This window comes from Lissotriton vulgaris, chromosome 7 (assembly GCF_964263255.1).
Source record: "Lissotriton vulgaris chromosome 7, aLisVul1.2, whole genome shotgun sequence".
NCBI classification, from domain to species: Eukaryota; Metazoa; Chordata; class Amphibia; order Caudata; family Salamandridae; genus Lissotriton; species Lissotriton vulgaris.
Window position 1 is genome coordinate 1,152,462,923 of NC_141695.1, and position 18,828 is coordinate 1,152,481,750.

The window sequence follows — 18,828 nt, forward strand, 5'->3', positions numbered from 1 at the left end:
GTAGTTCCACCAACAGCACTAAATCATCAAGTAGTTCATCCTCATCCTGTTCATCTTCTTCCTCCTTCGTGGTATATTCTATTTTATCTTGTTTAGCCATGCATACTTTTTAAAATGTCCCTTTTCACACCTCTTACATATCTTGCCCAAGGTAGGACAAGACTTGCTAGAAACCATAAATCCACATCTTTAACAGGTTGACTTGAATCTTGATGTCTCTTAATACTCCTGGCATGTCTAAGACAGTGCTAGGCATATACACAGCATGCACTGTTCCAGTCATGTGGTAGACAAACAATTCAAATTAAGCTCTTTGTAGAAATGGGTGTAGGATTGTAGGTGTAGGTGTGTGATTGTTCATCAAAATATAGGTGTGGAAAATGCCTGGAAAAGAAAGACTTAAATGAAGTAGTTAAGGTTAGAAGATACTCAAGAATCATAAGAAATTTTCCCCAAGAAACAACAAAGCTTTGGTTTTGTTCCTCATAGAAACATACTAGTTGTTCTGGTGTGCACGTTTAATAATACACTTTTTTATTACTATTAAATATTTTTAGTGTTCAGATGCCAAAATCCATCCATGAGCTCCCTGAGCGCTGGCATGCAGAAGTGGTATTCTATGGCAGGACCAAAGGCTCTGATTATGCTTTCTCTATTTTTAGCACTCACAGCACAGCAGCCAATGAAAAAACAGAAAAAAACACAACTACATACCCCGTGAGGCTTTGAACCAAGACTCTTCAACAACCCACTAATAGTGTACAGGCATATCCTAGAAAATAGAGACACCATCTTTCCCGCTTCTTTCTTTGCAAAAAACGCAGTCCAACAAATAAGTGAACAATGTCCATAATTGAAGCGAAGAACAGTCCAAGATGACACTCAACGGAGAATAACCAAAGTCCAGAAAACACTAACACCCAACAGGGAAAGAAGCTCCACAGCTCTCCAACCAGATCCCTGAACGTTGCACACAGGAAACAGCAGCTCTCGATGCTTCAGCCCTGTTTTGATTCGAACCCTGAAAACAAAAGTAAGAAATTAATCCAATCCCAGAACCCTTACTGAATCACAAGGCATGTTACAGCAGTGATGCTATAGAGCTAACCTGTCCCAACGGGTTAGATAATCCTTGCCTCCGTGTCCTTTGTAGAATTTTAAATTCTTGTCGCAAATGATAGAACATTTTCTATATTATGGCAAGGTTGGAGGCTCTGATTATGCTGGTTCAAAGCTGACAAACCACAACAGAAGAAGCATGCAAAATAGATTCATAGTAAAAAAATATTAAACAAAGAATCAGATGACCAATCGGTGACTTGGATCCCAGTGCAAACGTTTTGGATGCCATGGCCCCCCCTAATAATTTTGCATTGTGGGGAAAAGCTGGGTAGTCAATGGACCTGGACATTGGCTTTGTCCTTTTTGAAATAAGAAACGGAACACCTTCCGGAGAAAACAATCTACCTGCAAGGTCACAAGCATGTACATCCGGCACCCTTCAACACCAATCAGTGATCAGTCAGAATTGTCAGGCCATGACTCTAGTAAGGACAGAACTTCATTCACATCCCATAACTGAGAATATTGAGGCCTCGGAGGGCCAGCAAAGAGAGCAGTGACGCAGGACGTTGTGATGGATGTAGGGGTTCCGCTTATTTTTCATTTCCTTGCAGTAAAGAAACTCCTTAGACATGGCATACACCACAGTATGGCAAGCGCTTAACTCAACTCATAGTTCAGTGAATGCTGTTTCTAAGCATCTTCTCAGTACAGTGGCCAACCTACTCCAACACAGAGTAGATCGATGTTAGGAGGCTGACAAATTCAGTCAATGGCTTTAAAGAATCTCTTGAGTGGCTTGACTTGACTATGAAGTGAACTCAGTCGATGTTTGGTGAAATGGGAAAATTGTTGTTTGTGTGACAAAGAAAGTGCCGAAAATAGGGTCCTGGAGTGCTGGTTGGAGGATGCCGCGAACGTGACCCACGCACGTTGCTGTAGCGTCCCCTGATTGCCGAGGCCCCACCCACGAGAGGAGCTGCTGCTGTGCGATGGCCGCCGCTGTGATTTTGTTTAACTGCCATCTGCCCGCCTACCCTTGAGCTTTCATGTAAGCCTCGGTGTGAGCTGTCTCTGCCCTGTGGTGCCCCACCACTCGTAGCCGCCCGTAGCCGTTCTCGCACCTACCTCTGCTCGACTGCAGTTTCTTTCATGAGCGGTGTAGGAGGCGTTGGAGGATGCCGGTGATGGGCGCGATTGCAGTGCGGCATTAGGACGGTATCTGTACTGTTAACCGGGCACAGAAGACGGCAGGGTGGAAAGGTGAGAAGCCCCTGAGGTGCTGATATCAAGGAGGAAGCGGAGGAAGACGCTACAGTAAGCGCCAGATAAGCGCCAGGGGGAAAACCCATTTGGTGGAGCAAGGCAGAGCGGCAACGAGGTAAGGCCTTAAGCGTCCTGCAGGAGTCTGCAATAATTGTAAACTTGTGTGCATGCAGAACAGGAATTGAACCCTGGGCAGGAGGCAGGCAAAAATGAGCATCTATGCACAACCAAATGATACTCTGTGTATGAACTGCAGGAGTTTGTGAACCTGTGAGGAGCAGGAGCGGTGGCCCAGTTTAACGTGCATATTGACCTTTTTAAGCGATTGTGTCGATATGTCTGCATAGCGCCCACATAAGGCTCCAAGGTACTAAAAGGAGGTTTTGGAGCTATTGGAAGGTTACAAGGAACATCTGTCCAGTCCACAGTACAAACCTCTGAAAAATCTCTGCGCTCTGCTGCTGCAGGTTCGATTACCTCAAGACCCTTTCCGTCAATTAAGAGCTTGGTATTATCTGATTCTGCGATTCTCTAAGCAACTGATTTACTAAGCAACTAAGGGCCAGATGTAGGTAGGCCGTTACCGATCGGTAACGGCCGAAAATCCCGATTTTGGGCCCTTACCGATCGGTAAACAGCCATCGAGATGTAGGGCAAAGAAAAAACTCAAAATCGGAGCGAAAACCGATTCGGAATGAGTACCGAATGGGAAAGAATCCGATACGTACATACCGAAAATCGGATATGTAACGAATCGGTAATACACCGAATCGGATGCAAATACCGATTCGGTCCATGTTTCGAATCGGTAGTGACACCGAATCGGAAATTATCCGATTCGGTCCATGTACCGAATCGGTAGTGACACCGAATCGGAAATTATCCGATTCGGTCCATGTACCGAATCGGTAGATGAACCGATTCGGAAATTATCCGATTCGGTCCATGTACCGAACCGGTAGATGAACCGATTCGGACATAAGCCGAATCGGAGAACCTACCGATTCGGTAGAATCACCGATCGGGAAATTCCCCGATTCGGACAGATGGGGAGATGTAGGGAGGCACAGAAACACCGATTTCGGCTCAAAATCGGTAGAATTCACTCGGTATTTACCATGGATTACAATCAGGTGGTAACCAACTCCAACCCATAAAAACAGCCCCAAAATGCATTGCAACTTGCAGGATGGCAGCTTTTTATGTCATTGCGAGGCGGCTACGGCTACAGCAGGAAGGACAGAGAGAATGGCAAAGAAATTAACAGGTCTACAGACAGAGGATAACCCTGTTCATGCTCACAGAGGCTGAGATCCTACAGAGATACAGGCTGGACTCTGACACCATACTTGAGCTCATCAGGGACCTCAAACCATTGTTGTACCACCCCACCCCAAGGGCACACGCCATCCCAGCACACGTCCATGTGCTATGCAGCCTACACCTGCTGGCGTCTGGCAGCTATCAAAGTGGAGTTGCAACAGCAGGAGCAGTGACCCAGAGCAGCCTGTCAAGGTTCTTCCACACATTCCTTGACGCCATGATACACAGGATGGACCAATACATCTCGTTCCCTGCAACCCACGCAGAACTGCTACAAACTAAAGCTGACTTCTACCAGATGGCACAATTTCCCCAAATCATTGGCTGCATAGATGGCACGCACATTCCGATATGCCCACCAGCGGACACAGAATACATATACCGCAATCGGAAATCTACGCACACCATCAACGTGCAGGTGATCTGCAATGCGAAGTGCACCATCACAGACCTGGTAGCAAAATTTCCAGGGAGTACCCACGACTCCTATATTTTCCAACAGAGCGGCATCTATGCACGGCTGATGGCTGGCGAATTTGGTGAAGGATACCTCCTAGGTGAGACACATCATCAGACCCCCATAACACAAAGTAGCTAGGTGTAATACATGTATGCATGTGTGTAATGTTACTCCTTTCCCTTCCAGGCGACAGTGCATATGCCCTCCGCTCATTCATACTCACCCCCTACCTCAACCCCTCCACACCCAGCCAAAGGAGGTATAACCGGGCCCACAAAAGCACAAGGAATGTCGTCGAACGGACCTTTGGCATCTGGAAAAGTCGATTCAGATGCCTGCACAAGAGTGGAGGTGCAAGGCAGTATACCCCCATCACCTGCTGCAAGATCATAGCTGTATGTGCAATGTTACACAACCTTGCGGTGAAGAAGGGCACTGAGGTGGAGTTGTCTGACTACGAGGACCATGACGACGACAAAGCTGTGCCACTAACACAGCCAGCTGGGGTGTCTACGCCAAGTGATGGCAGATACAGACGTGAAGAGATTACAGAAAACTATTTCTGAGTGAGTACAGATGCACAGACAGGTAAATGGTTGTGGTGAAAAGCACATTTTAATACTGTTGCAACACAGTTACTGCACTGATGTGCAACAAAACAAAATAGTGTAACAGCTCGGAAAACAAAAGTCTAAGGTCCAGGTTGCCTCACCCGCCCTTGCAAGCCTACTTCTTTGAGCGCTTGGCAGCCCCACTGGGGTGTCCCTCACCCCCTTCAGGATGGCCAGCGGCTTCTGCGGAGCGCCTGGTGCTCCTGCGTGGCTCTGACGCAGCGCTGACCGGGCTGCTGCGGCTGCTGCTGTCCCCAGCATCCCCCAGGTCCAGGGCAGGATTTGCGGCAGTGTTAGAGATAATCATGGCCTCCATTGCCGTAGTGATGCGGGCCATTCCCCTTGTTAACTCCGCGGTATTTTGGGTGAGACTTGACTCCATGTTGGCACTGCGCTGACAGAGTTGCGCTGTTGCAGCTGCAAGGCGGCTCATGGAGCGGTTTAGCACGCGGGCATCCCGCCTGCGCGAGAGCTCATGCTCCTCTAGCCTCCCGCATAACTGGGTAATGGCAGTGGTTAGCCTGCCTAGACCTGCTGCTACCTCCTTGTTGCTATCTACAAAGGCCTTGAATCCTGTCGCCATCTCCCCCATCTGCAGGTTGTGCTGCCTGAGCTGGCGTTGGCAGGCCATGATGGACTTCGCCTGCTGCCTTTGGATCTTCACCATCTTCCCTTCAAGGCCCAGGAAGACACTGCCCTCCGGTGCTGGCGCTGCAGTGCTGGGAATGGCACGGCGACGGGTACTGCTGCTGCCGGCCTGCTGAGTGGGCTGGGGTGCCACTGGTGTGGGTGTGGTGCGGGCCGGGGCCTGAGCCCCTGCTCCCATGATTGGGTTTCCTGGAGCCACAGCCATAATCGTGGCAGGAGGTGGTGTAGGTGCATGGTGGTCCCTTGTCGGGGAGTTCTCTGGGGAGAACATCAAGGGTGGTGTGCTTGGCATTTGTGGGGAGTGCAATAGGTCATAGTCAATAGCCAGGTCTCCCTCACTACCCAGCCCGATGGTGTTTTCCTCCTCCTCCTCGGCAGCCTGACTCGTGCTTGGCCCTGCGACAGCACTGGTAGTTGCTGCAGCTGCCTCTGTTGCCTGTGGTCCTCCGCCTGATGGTGCCCCTAGGTATAAAGAAGCATTTGTAAATGGAGTGCCGATGTATTACAGTCAGTACAAATAAAGCATTGCACATGTCCTTGCATCTCCTTCGAATGTGTTCCACTGTTTACTATCCTGTCATTCTGCACTGCCATTTTTTGCTACCTTCTGCTGACTACATATACCATGATGCTTTACTCTTGTATGTTGCTTACAGTACTGGGCTGGGGTTTGGCCATGCATTGTGTCTAATGGGGAGGTGTCTGGTAGGGTGTGTCATGATGCGCATGCTTCTTACCTGTAGCTGTAGCTCTGGCTGAGCTGTCCAGGGTCCCGATTCCGGTCACGCTCTCCCTCTCGATGGTGCTGGACACCAGTTCCTCCAGCTCTGTGAGGGGAGGCGCCGGGTTCCTGCCTCCACCTGTTGCTTCTGCTTGCCTCTGGATCTCAGCCATCTTACGTTTGGTCAGGCTGCGGATGTCATAGAAGCGCTTTTTCAGCTCGTCAAGGGTCCTGGGGGTGACACCTACAGCACTGACCCTTTCTGCAATTTCACTCCACAGCCTCCTCTTAGTGCTGTCCGGCACACTAAGGGACAGCTTCCCGAATAGCTGCCTGTGCACCCTCACCACCTCCTCCACCAACACCTGCAGCTCGGTGCTGCTGAACTTTGGCTTCCTCTTCTGGCTGGCCTTCTGGCTGTCACTGGGGTTTGCCATCTTGATCTGAACAGTTCTCTACCTCCTACTCCCACTGCTGCTAACTGTGAGTGTTCAGCTCAGGCCTGCTCTCCAGAAAGTTCTTAATTAGCTGCACCTGCCAGGGTTGCCACTCCCTGTTTGGGTGGGGGAGGGGGGATCCACCTCATTGGCTGAATCGGCTTTTACCGAATCGGCTCTTACCGAATCGGTAAACACCGAATCGGATTTTACCGAATCGGTAAGAGCCGAATCGGATTTCACCGATTCGGTTTGTGCAATGCATTCCTATGGGCTTTTTGGCCATAGGTGTGTTTTTATACCTCCGATTCGGTAATTGCCGAATCGGATTTTACCGATTCGGCTATTTCCGAATCGGTGGTAGCCGATTCGGCTACTTCCGAATCGGTGGCAGCCGAATCGGTAATTTCCGATTCGGTCCGTGCCGATTCGGTACGTAGCGAATCACATTACCGATGCCGCCCGATTCGGTATTATTTCGCTGTTTGTTTCCTACATCTCGTTTTCCGATTTCAGAATACCGAATCGGCCCGCCTCGGTATTCTGAAATCGGAAAATCCCTTTTACCTACATCTGGCCCTAAGCAACTGAGAAAAGAGAAATAAGATGTTGGTAGTTTTAAAAGCGGCAGCGAAACTGCTAAGGCTAAGGCTGGGATAGGAAAGGAGTTTCTAAAAACTGGCCTATCTCCACCAACACCCGTACTAGCATTCAAAGGGGCCAGAAGAGGGAGAAAAAACGCCCTGCAAAGAATGGATTTAAAAGCTAAAGCGCTGGCATTGGCAGAGAAAAAAAAATGCCTCTGAAAAATCCTTAGAGGAGGAAGAAGAGTAAGAAGATTTAAGCATGCTGGCTGTGGGCGGTGAAGACGAAGAAGGCGGAGAGGGGGCAGAATAGGGAGTACACCGAACAGGTAGGATGACAATCCTGTGAATTCTAAACAGTACCCCCTCTTTAGCAAGCCTCTGGCGGCACGAGGTAAATTTACCAGCACTCCACAACCGAGCAGGGAGGAGCAGAAGGCGAAAGATCAAATGGGTGAGAAAGGCCTACAGAATATGCAAGGCCAGAAATTGCTATTTACCCCTACTTACGCACTGTCAGACATCCACAGCCTCAACCAAAATCACACGCAGTGTCAGACCCTGTAGAAATAATTATAGCTGTCCACAGGAAAATATCTCTGACTAACCAGCCGCTGACACAAGAGGCTCAGATATGCTCACAGACGCTGCAAAAGGCAGATGGGAAAGAGACACTGGCGGATCAGTTGGACTCGGCATCTGAAGTAGAAGCATAAGCAAAGACAGAAAAATAAAAATAAATATTCCTGACCTCCAGAGTCGATGAAAACCTTGGAAAGAGAAAAGCTGAACAAGATATTTCAGTACAGGAAATGCTCATAACTATTTTGCAAGAATTAAGAGATCTGAAGACATAGCAAGCATTTGAAATATCACAACTGCATAGTAGGTTGACAAAGATGGAGGAGAACTTAGGCAGGATAATCAAAAGGGAAAGCAAGGGTTTTTAGGGGCGCGTCCTGTCCCCAAATGTATTATGTAGAATCAATGTGGACTGGCCCACTATGTGTAGAAGTATTTACTGCTATTTAGAGTCACTTATAATAATGGCCTTCTGACTGGACCCAATGGGTCTTGTTTATAAACCCCTCACACACCAACCTTGTTGGTGTCATGCTTCATCATCGGGGTCCAACCAGGCAGCAGAGTGCCGCCTGGTTGTGCTTCTACGCCTGACTACAGCGGAGCAGGTGTCGTGCAAACGTGTGATGTGGATGAAGGTGGATGTTAAAAGATACCTCTGGGAATCCTTACCTACAATTTTATTCTTGGCGGCCCAGGGTATTGTTTTAAAATATGTGGTGCAACTACAATTAGAAAAATTGTTACTAAGAGCTGACTTATGTGGTCGACATGTTTCAGTCCCTTCTGAAAAATGAGCGGGACTTTCTTCAGGACCAATGGTAAGTGAAGTGAGTGGCAAAATTAAGTGCCACGGGTGATTTTTGTCCTACACACGCGCTAAGGTGTGTGGAAAAAGGTTAAAAATTAAAATTAGTGACTGTATACTCACAGACACTGCACAGCTGCAAGACAAAACCTGCAAAAGAAAAGGAAGAACAATACACAACATATATCATGCACTTTTGGAATTGGCAGGCAATGCGATTAGTTGGGCGTCATGCATGATAGTTCCTGTGGTGCCAGATAAAGTGACAGATGTTCAAAAAGCATAGCATGCACATACTGATTTAGGCATTCTATGTCAGGATAGGCACTTTGTGCTCGCTGGTCAAGGCACTGCCAGACGGCTAATGAGTAGATAAAGTGGACAGATGAACACTGCGGCGTGCTGGGGGGGGCGGCGGTGGTGGGCCCCGCACTATTAAGGCACGTCGTATATAGTGAACAACAAATAGGACGACCCAGAGGGGTGCCTATGAAAGCTGTTGCGGGGATGCGAGACCTTACTTGTATGAAGAGTGTCCTCTGCGGGGATACCTATTGGGTCCCTCGGCGTCCCGGCTGGTAAATGTGAGCCGGTGGAGTATAGTTAAATACTCGCTTCTTGTTTGTATTTCCGGGTTTAGGGCTAAGTGGCCTCGTCATACGGAGGCAGTGCATTAGTGCGCGCATGCGCAAAAGAGTCTTTTAAATACAGAGAGAGGAACGGCCATCTTCCAGCGGAGTCCCGGGACAGTGTTGTATATGTGGAATGCACTACTGTCAGGCCATAAGGGCCTCGGTAGTCTGTAGGGAGCGTCATTTTGAATAAATTGGCAATTATATTAGGATCTGCTCCTTAAATTCGTGGAAAAAGGAATATATTTAATATCCGATAAAAGAAGCAATTACAGTGAGGGCTGTGCCCGCAGAGTTAGGTACTATCAGAGTAGTAATGGGACCACTATTTGGACATGGTCTTGCGGAAGTGCTCAAACGTTCATACGGCTCGATAGTTTTCGCCCTATCTAGGCTAACCTCAGAGCTTCTCTCCCTCTAAACTCTTTCAGATTGTAAACGGGAGTTCCTCTCCCCCGCGCCCTGAATTACAGGAACAGCAAATAAAAGCAATGTAAATATTGGTGCACCTATTTTTAATATGTAATTTTTAAATATCTGTTTGTATAACTACATTTGGTAGCTGTATCGATATGAGACACCATCTCACCTAGGCACTCCTCTGGGTCGTCCTATTTCTTGTTCACTATATACGACGTGCCTTAATAGTGCGGGGCCCACCACCGCCGCCCCCCCAGCACGCCGCAGTGTTTATCTATCCACTTTATCTACTCATTAGCTGCCTGGCAGTGCCTTGACCAGCGAGCACAAAGTGCCTATCCTGACATAAAATGCCTAAATCAGTACGTGCATGCTGTGCTTTTTGAACATCTGTCACTTTATCTGGCACCACAGGATGCATGACACCCAACTAATCGCATTGCCTGCCAATTCCAAAAGTGCATCATATATGTTGTGTATTGTTCCTCCTTTTCTTTTGCAGGTTTTTTCTTGCAGCTGTGCAGTGTCTGTGAGTATACAGTCACTAATTATAATTTTTAATTTTTCACCTTTTTCCACACACCTTAGCGCGTGTGTAGGACAAAAATTACCCGTGGTACTCTTCACTTACTCTTGGTCCTGAAGAAAGTCCCGCTCATTTTTCAGAAGGGACTGAAACATGTCGACCACATAAGTCAGCTTTTAGTAACAATTTTTCTAATTGTAGTTGCACCACATATTTTAAAACAATACCCTGGGCCGCCAAGAATAAAATTGTAGGGAAGGATTCCAGAGGTATCTTTTAACATCCACCTTCATCCACATCACACGTTTGCTCGACACCTGCTCCGCTGTAGTCAGGCGTAGAAGCACAACCAGGCGGCACTCTGCTGCCTGGTTGGACCCCGATGATGAAGCATGACACCAACCAGGTTGGTGTGTGAGGGGTTTATAAACAAGACCCACGGAGAACTTAGGCAATCTACCCAGAAGGGTTACAGAGGCGGAGGCTCTTGTCTCAGTCCTGGAAGATACCATCACCACCATGCAAAAGGATCTACAGGTGTTGAATACAAATAAGTGCCAGATGGAATCAAAGTTACAAGACCTGGAGAACTATAATAGGAGATCCAATCTATGCCTCGTGGGAATATCGGAAGGTCAGGAAAGTGCAGAAATGGTAAAATGGACTGAGTCTCTGTTGAAAAAGGCAATACCTGAATTACAAGGAGATCTAACAATCACCAGAGCCCATAGGGCACCTGCACATAAACCTGTGAATCTTAAGTACCCACAAACCATCTTAATAAACTTCAGATTATAGAATCAGAGAGCAAATCTTAAATGCGGTAATATCCAGGAGATCATTTACTACCGACAAAATCAAGAACTTTAAAATTTTCTCTGATATGTCTGCTGCCTTTGCACATAGACGGAAGGATTTTATCCAAATGATTGACTCTTTCAAGGACAAGGGGGTGCAGGCGATGATTGGGCAACAATCTAAGTTAAAAGTGATAGCCAAAGGAACATTTTTTTTTTCATGGACATACTAGAAGCCCAAAACCTTTTGGAAGATCTCAATGCAACATAAGGAAAGGGGAACTCTGTGGAAACTCTGTGGCTATAAGAATGCCTGGAATAATAACTAGCAGTGACATGAGAATCACTTAAAAGTCTAAAGGTCTTTCTAGAGGGGCGGATGCAAGGTAAATCAGGGTACGCAATAGGATGCAACAAGATGGCATCCGGTAAAAAGATGGAGAAGGAGGGAAGGACAGTGGGACAATCGGGGGTTTCCCTCTTTCCGGGGAGGGGGAGGTGAGGGGGTGGCAGTGGGGGCAAATCAGTTGGGAGGGTGGGGTGGAGGGGTGGTGGTGGGGTGAAGCAGTAAGCAAAAGAGAGTTCAGAGACAGAAATGTTTTTCCTTCTTTGAATAAGTCAAAGAAGAGGACATGAAATGTTGCTGTCTTATATAATTGACATATTGCACATTGAATACTGCACTTTAATGAATTTTAGTGTTTACCTTGCATAATTGATACAATTTCTACTGTAGTATTTTGGCCTTATTGGTCTAATGGCTGCCTGATTTGCACTTTAAGTCGTCTTTTGCACAATTGACACAAACTGTAATGTAGTATATTGGTTTAAATGCGTGATCTGCACTTTATTGTATGATTTGCACAATTGTCATAGTAGCTATGGTATATTTGCGCAGATTGTACAACTTAAATTGTCTGTATTTTAGTGGATAACTTAGTCCACTACTGTCTTATAGAGAGAAAAGATTCAACAATTTTAGCGGTCAATCATCTTTGCATTTTGCACAAGTTGCACTTTAGATACGCATTTTGCACATATAGCACAAGTTGCACTTTAGACGGGATACCCTGGGGCCTGTGGCAAAATAAGCTATATTCTCCAGTTTTTAAAAACATCATGAATAGGAATAAACTCTCAATTCTGTCTTTGAATCTTAACGGTTTGAACAATAGGCGTACAACTTGTGCAATAGAGAGCTGGTTAAAAGGCCATCACCCAGATGTGATCTTCATACAAGAGACACTTTCGAGCCTGGGCAGATGCTAGTTGGGCGGGTTTTTATTGTTCATCTGTGTCAGGGACAGCTCAGCAGGGGGGTGAGCATCTATATAGGCAAGAATGTCCAATTTCATGCTGAAGCATCACATTCAGATACGAGTGGTAGATGGACATTCTTGCATGGGATAATAAATAACACACACCTGATACTTGCCACAATCTATGCACCAGTCGTGGATGACCCGCTCCCTATTTTACAGTTAAAACAAGCACTGTCAGGTATACCTGGTCAGATTATATGGGGAGGTGATTTTAATTTTTTGCAAAATCCCGTGCTTGATTCAACAAAAAAAGACCGAAGGCAAAATAAACCACAAGTAGCCACCGCTCTGTAGAGTTGTAAGACAGATTTAGATATTCTAGATAACTGGCAGCTCAACAATTCAATCAAACGTAAGTACTCTTGTTATTCAGCGAAATATGACTCATCATCAAGGCTAGACTTTTTTCTAGCCTCCCATAATTTGGAAGTCAGTAAATATGAACAAATAGTGAATACCGTCTCAGATCATGCCCTCATTAAGATGGAAACCCTTCTAGGGAAGAAAGATGAAGAAGCATCAAGCAGGTGGTATTTTAATAAACCTATCTTAGCAGATAAGCAATGGTGTGCAGAATTAGAGAAGGAGATTAGTTTCTTTTTTGTTATAAATAAGGATTCTGCCCCAATTAATACAATATGGGATGCTTTTAAGGCTACGCTGAGAGGCATAATCACCTCAAAAGAGATACCAAAACAAAGTCTAGATCACGCAAATCAAGAATATTTTAGAAATAGGACCTCGGATAACAGGCAAGAAGTACTAAATGCAAAAACAAGAATGAGAGAATTCTATTATGAGCTAGGGGATATGGCAAGTAGATTATATCTCCAGACAAGTTATGAAGACAGTGAGTATACGGGACGACTGCTAGCCTGGCAAGCAAAGGAAAAGCAAGTTTGAAATAGAGTCGAATGCATTCAGGATAGAGTAACTAAAACCCGCGTAAAGACTACGTCACTAATAGGCGAGGTGTTTCTTAAATACTATAAAGATATCTATCAGACATCTCACCAGGTCTCATTAGAAACAATCAATGAATTTCTACAGGAATTGCCAATTCCAACTTTGGGAAATTATTTCAAAGAGATGCTACTAATCGAATTCACGAAGGAAGAACTAGATGCGGTTATCAGCTCTTTGCCCAATTGTAAAGCTACTGGAGAGGATGGCATTCCCGCAGAATTTTTTTAAGTATTCTCTACAGTACTCTCCCCCGAATTTGTAAGACTCTCAAATTATTTATTACAAGGGGGTGTATCTTCCCGTACGGCAGAAGTGGTCAGTATTTTCAAAAAAGATAAAGATAGTGAAAATGTGAACTCCTTTATGCCAATAAGGCTTTTAAATACTGACTATAACTTTTTTACTAAACTCCTTGCCAATAGGCTAAATAAGATGGTGGGATCACTTATTGGGACAGATCAGTGTGGTTTTGTAGCGAGGAGACAGCTCTATACTAATACTTTTTTTGTTAGAGGCACTTGATTTTTTAAATATTATTAGAGGCCCTTGATTTTTTTAATATCAATAAGGTTGAGGCACAGATCTTGTTTTTAGATGCCGAAAAAGCATGTTATCTTGTTTCTTGGAACTGTCTTTTTACAATTTTAGAAAAGTTTGGCTTCCCAAATTAGTTTATACTTTTATTAAAATAACTTAATTCTGTTAATATAGGATCATGCCAAATAAACAGAACACCAGGCAAGGTTCTCCCCTCTCCCCGATCTTATTTGCTCTATTTATAGAGCCATTAGCAATTGCAATCAGGGAAAAAAGAGCCCATACGGTCCCAGTTCAAGGAATGATGAATATAAAATGATGTGCTGATGACATTGTTCTTTTCTTGGACCCAAAGATAGATTCTCAGAAGGAGGTTATGAGAGTCTTTGCAGACTTTGAAAAAATAGGGGGGTATAAAACCAATAAGACCAAAACAGAAATTATATTATGCAATTGTGGTGTGAATTCTCTCTTATTAGAATTTAGACAGACATACAACACCCGTCCTAAGAGGTATTTAAGGATCTATGTATCTGAGAGAGTAGAAGACCTTTTTTTCCTAAATTATATTCCATTGTTGAAAAAGGTGCGCTCTCAGCTAAAACGAGGGAATCAGCTGCCGTTATCAATAATAGGACGAGTCGCGTTAATTCGAATGTCTATTCTTCCGCTGCTTAACTTTCTTTTTAGTGCAGCTCCCTGTGCAACACAGACCTCTTTTTTTTTTAAAGAAATAGACAGTATTTTCTCCTCTTTTCTATGGACAAATAAGGTATAAAGATTGGCACTCAGCACTTTAAACTATCCTGCTTCAGAAGGAGGATTATCTCTTCCGAATATTAGAAATTATTATTATGCGACATTTGCACATCATAGTTTTAGATTTTTCTTTTTAGACCCTCAAGAGGCGGATAACTTTTTCATGAAAAACATCCTAAGGGAACATAACATAATAGACCCTACAAGAGTTACTAAGTATCCTAAAAAAGTATGTTACAAGACCCTACACTGGCTATTTAAACAAAAACTCAGCTTTTAGCACACTACGATATTCTAAGATTCAATATCTCAACTAGGCTTTCGAATATATGTACGGGGGAAACAGGCTTGTTAGAGAACAATATATTAAGGTTGTGGGAAGAAAATGGGTGTGTGTAGATCAAGGATTTCACCAAGGGGAACTGTTGGAAAACCTGGGCGGAAATTGAAATGGGGCTTCAACATTCAAACACAATTTTAAAGTGGTCATTTATTAGATTAAAACCCATATTGGAAAAATTTGATATGGAAAGCCTATGTTATAAAATTATGATCAGCAAAGCCCTTAATTGCCCCAGACAACGGAAGATTAGTAATTGGATTAAGATCTTTGATGACAGTAAATGTCTTTCTTTATATGGAAAAGTTAGGGACAGATGGAAGAAAAGGGAAGATACACAGATTCTTGAACCACCCTGGAACAGGCTTAATAAGTTTGACGCGGCTATATTTACTTTAAACTCATGCATTACTATTCGAAATGGTTGATATATAGAACACCCTCCTTTCTTCACAAAATATACCCGCAAATAGAAGATAAATGATTTTGTTGTCCAGAGAAAGGAACCTGGACACATATCATTTGGTAGTGCCCAGAAATTCAGAGTCTCTGGGAAGAGATCGAGAAATATCTTCAATTTACAATTGATCTCTTCATCTCACTTGATAAATCCACTGCAGTTTTGGGCTGCTCTCTTGCTACCTCTGCACACGAGAAAGAAATGTATATTGCAGCTTTAATAGCAAGATCTCTAATCATGCAACTGTGGAGAACAGAGAAGGTACCTATCTTTAATGCATGGAGGGTAAAACTGTTGTTTTAAAAACGATTTTCACTTTCTGTGTTTACTGTCTATGCCTGTGGTTGTTACAGTTGAAAATTGTAGTTTTAGCCTGCCTGTAATTGCATATTTTATCACCTGTGTTGTGTTTTAAATTTGTATTTTTCCCTGCCCATGATTGCATCCATTTAGTGTGTTGAATTGTGGGATTTGCAGTCCAACCTCAGTAGTTTGTCCCTCTCATTCCTTGGTGACAATTCTGTTTTCCCTCCAAATTTCTCCTTTGCTCTGTGCTAAGACCTGTATGTTAAAACAGTGCACTCTCAGCCACCATTTTGTGTTCACAAGCCAGTGAAACCAGTCCCCTGCCCCCCACCCCCCAGCAACAGGGATTTTTCTACATCAGAGGGTGCTTCTGTGTGCTGTTTAAACTGTGTTTTACTAGGACCTGTGCACTTCGTTTTGTGGCCAGCAGGGGGAGTAAAGTTTTATTCAAACAGCATTGTTAGATTTCAAGCTAGTGAGTACCTTACCTGCTGAAGTCCAAAGTGTGGATTGAGCCTGTCTGTCTCCTAGGAGATTCTGAACAGGAGAAGCAGCTGCCCAGCTCCCACCCCCAGGCCAGCAGACCATTGGCTATTCAGCTACCAGGCAATCCTGAGCCCTCCTCTCACACCTGCCCAGGCCCCTTAAGGCCTTGCTGGGTGCACCCCAAATCATTCTCCTCCATCTTGTGAGTTGCAGCCTACCTGTGCCCCAGATTGCAGTGAGCAGAGTCCAGGAAGTGGTAAGGAGACAGACTAGTGCTGTCTCTTCTCAAGACAAAAAGTTGTTTAAAAAAGACTTTCACGTTCTGTGTTTACTGTCTATGCCTGTGGTTGTTACAGTTAAAAATTCTAGTTTTAGCCTGCCTGTAATTGCATATTTTATCACCTGTGTTGTGTTTTAAATTTGTGGTTTTCCCTGCCCATGATTGCTTCCATTTAGTGTGTTGAATTGTAGCAGTCCAACCTCTGTAGTTTGTCCCTCTCATTCCTTGGTGACAATTCTGTTTTCCCTCCAAATTTCTCCTTTGGTCTGTGCTTAGACCTGTATGTTAAAACAGTGGACTCTCAGTCACCATTTTGTGTTCACAAGCCAGTGAAACTCGACTGCGCAGCGGATGAGTGCAGCGGGCGCGCCGGTGGCACGCCAAAGGCGCGCCAAAGGCAAGACCGTCTTCGCCCGTCTGCGCCAGACCGCCGCCAGGCGCCAGACCGCCGCCAGCCACTATGCCAGTTTTCCCTTGGTTGAGGTCCCCAACCCCAAGGTTAATATGAAGACTATTTATTCCAGGCAAGAGCTTCTAAATCTTGCCAACCACGGAGACAGCCAGGGCTGCCCCTATGCCCTGACCCACCACTGTAAACATCAGTACCCATTATACCTGGAAGGCTCTATCTCCTGCCGCCACTGTACATTCCACAGTTTCCACAGTAATTCCAGCACCCTACCCTATATCCCCCAAGTCACGGAGGAAACCCCGGCTGACCACATTTGGACAGCCTTCTTAGCGAACATGCGTTCTCTCCCCAAACACGCGACTCACATTTGGGACTTTCTTACCTCCTCGAAACCGGATCTTGGGTTCCTCACAGAAAACATGGATCAAGACCACTTCCGCCCCAGCCATAACTACAGCCCTGCCGGATGGATACAGGATCCTGAAATTAGATAGACCCAAGAAATCGGGTAGTGGGATCGCCATTGTTTATAAGGACCCTATTAAAGCAATCATCCTAGATCAACACATGAGTACAGACCTAGAAGTGATTATATTCAGGATAGACCTCCATTCACAACGTAGCTGGAAAGGTGCACTTGTATACCGTCCCCCTGGCCCAATTGCAAAGTCGATCAATACTCTTGCAGAGATAATTGCACCCCATGTTATCTCCACTAACAGATTCGTCCTTTTGGGCGACTTTAACATCCATAGTGAAAATATTCTTGACCTAGAGACCATGCACTTCTCCAGAGAAATACTTCCCCTTGGTCTGATTAAGAAAAACAACGCACCCTCACATAACGCTGGTCAGACCATCAAATGATTACATTTGACTTAGTAGGACCCAGGGCGATCGTACATAACAAAAAAACGGGAATGCGTAGCTTCAGGCAATGGCATAAACTTTCGCCGGCGTCCTTCGCAGAAGCATTCCATGCCTTCCCGCTGCCCTCTGATAACACAGTTGAGGAGCATCTCAAATCACTTCACGAGGCTATCAATCTAACCTTAGATGCCACCATACCCCAAAAAAAGACTTCCACCTTAGCTCGTCGGCCCCAAGCCTCATGGTACACGCAAGAATTGAAGGCAGAGAAAAGTAAATGCAAAGCACTGGAACGTACCTGGCGACGATCTAAAACACAATCAGATAAGGACAACTTTAAAGAGATGCAGAGGAAATATCATAAGAATCTCAGAAACACCCGTAAAAACATATAGCATCTCAATTGGAGTAAGCTGATAATTCCTCCAAAACACTCTTCCAGATTCTTGTGGAACCAGCTACCTGAGACACTTAGTCTAACCCACAATGACTTCAGTTTCAGGAAGAAGCTGAAGACATTCCTGTTTTAAGGGATATGACCTCACCTCTATAGTCCTTAGCGCGGAGACACCCCATGTGGGGCGATTCAAGCGCTCTATAAATCATCTAAATAAATAAAAGTGAAACCAGCCCCCTGCCTCCCCCCCAGCAACAGGGTGTCATGTTCGTGGGGTCCCTCACGTTTGCCTGTGCACGTACGTCTGTCTCTGCGGGACACAAAAATTCCTTACTTCCGGGTCCGATGGTTAGCAGTCTAGTCGCGGACCGGAACCTCAGCAGCGTCATCAGCGCTTCTGGGAACTCCGCTTATCAGAGGTGGTCTCCCCCGGCTGAGCGCTTCGAATTTGTTTGCCGCATGGATACTGGAGTGCCCAGAGGTAATACTTGCACGCCGTGTTTGAAACCGCGCAGGAGCGCTACCCTCTGCCTTGTTTTCTGCCCCCCCACGCTGGAGCGCGTAACCCTTGCACGCTGTGTTTGAAACCGTGCTGGAGCGCTGCCCTCTGCCTTGTTCCCCCCGCGCTGGAGTGCGTAACACTGGTTCTTTTTCTATCACGCTGGAGCGTGTGACTCTGGTTATTTTCTCTTTGCGCAGGAGCGCTACCATTTGATTTGTTTACCCCGCGCTAAGTGCTTACCTCTGGATTGTTTCCCCCCACGCTGGAGCACTTATTTAAATTTGCAAATCCCACAGGAGCGCTACCAGGTGATT

The 18,828-nt window shown here is 45.4% G+C and overlaps 1 protein-coding gene across 1 annotated transcript in view; it reads right to left on the reverse strand.

Moving 5' to 3' along the window:
* Window positions 1-506: 506 nt before the first annotated feature.
* The window catches only part of LOC147703062 (uncharacterized), a 236,151-nt gene continuing 217,829 nt past the window's right edge, over window positions 507-18,828 (reverse strand). Inside the window, exon 2 of the mRNA XM_086931604.1 lies at window positions 507-1,021. The gene's annotated coding sequence lies outside the window, so the exon portion shown is untranslated. The remainder of the gene's footprint in view (window positions 1,022-18,828) is intronic.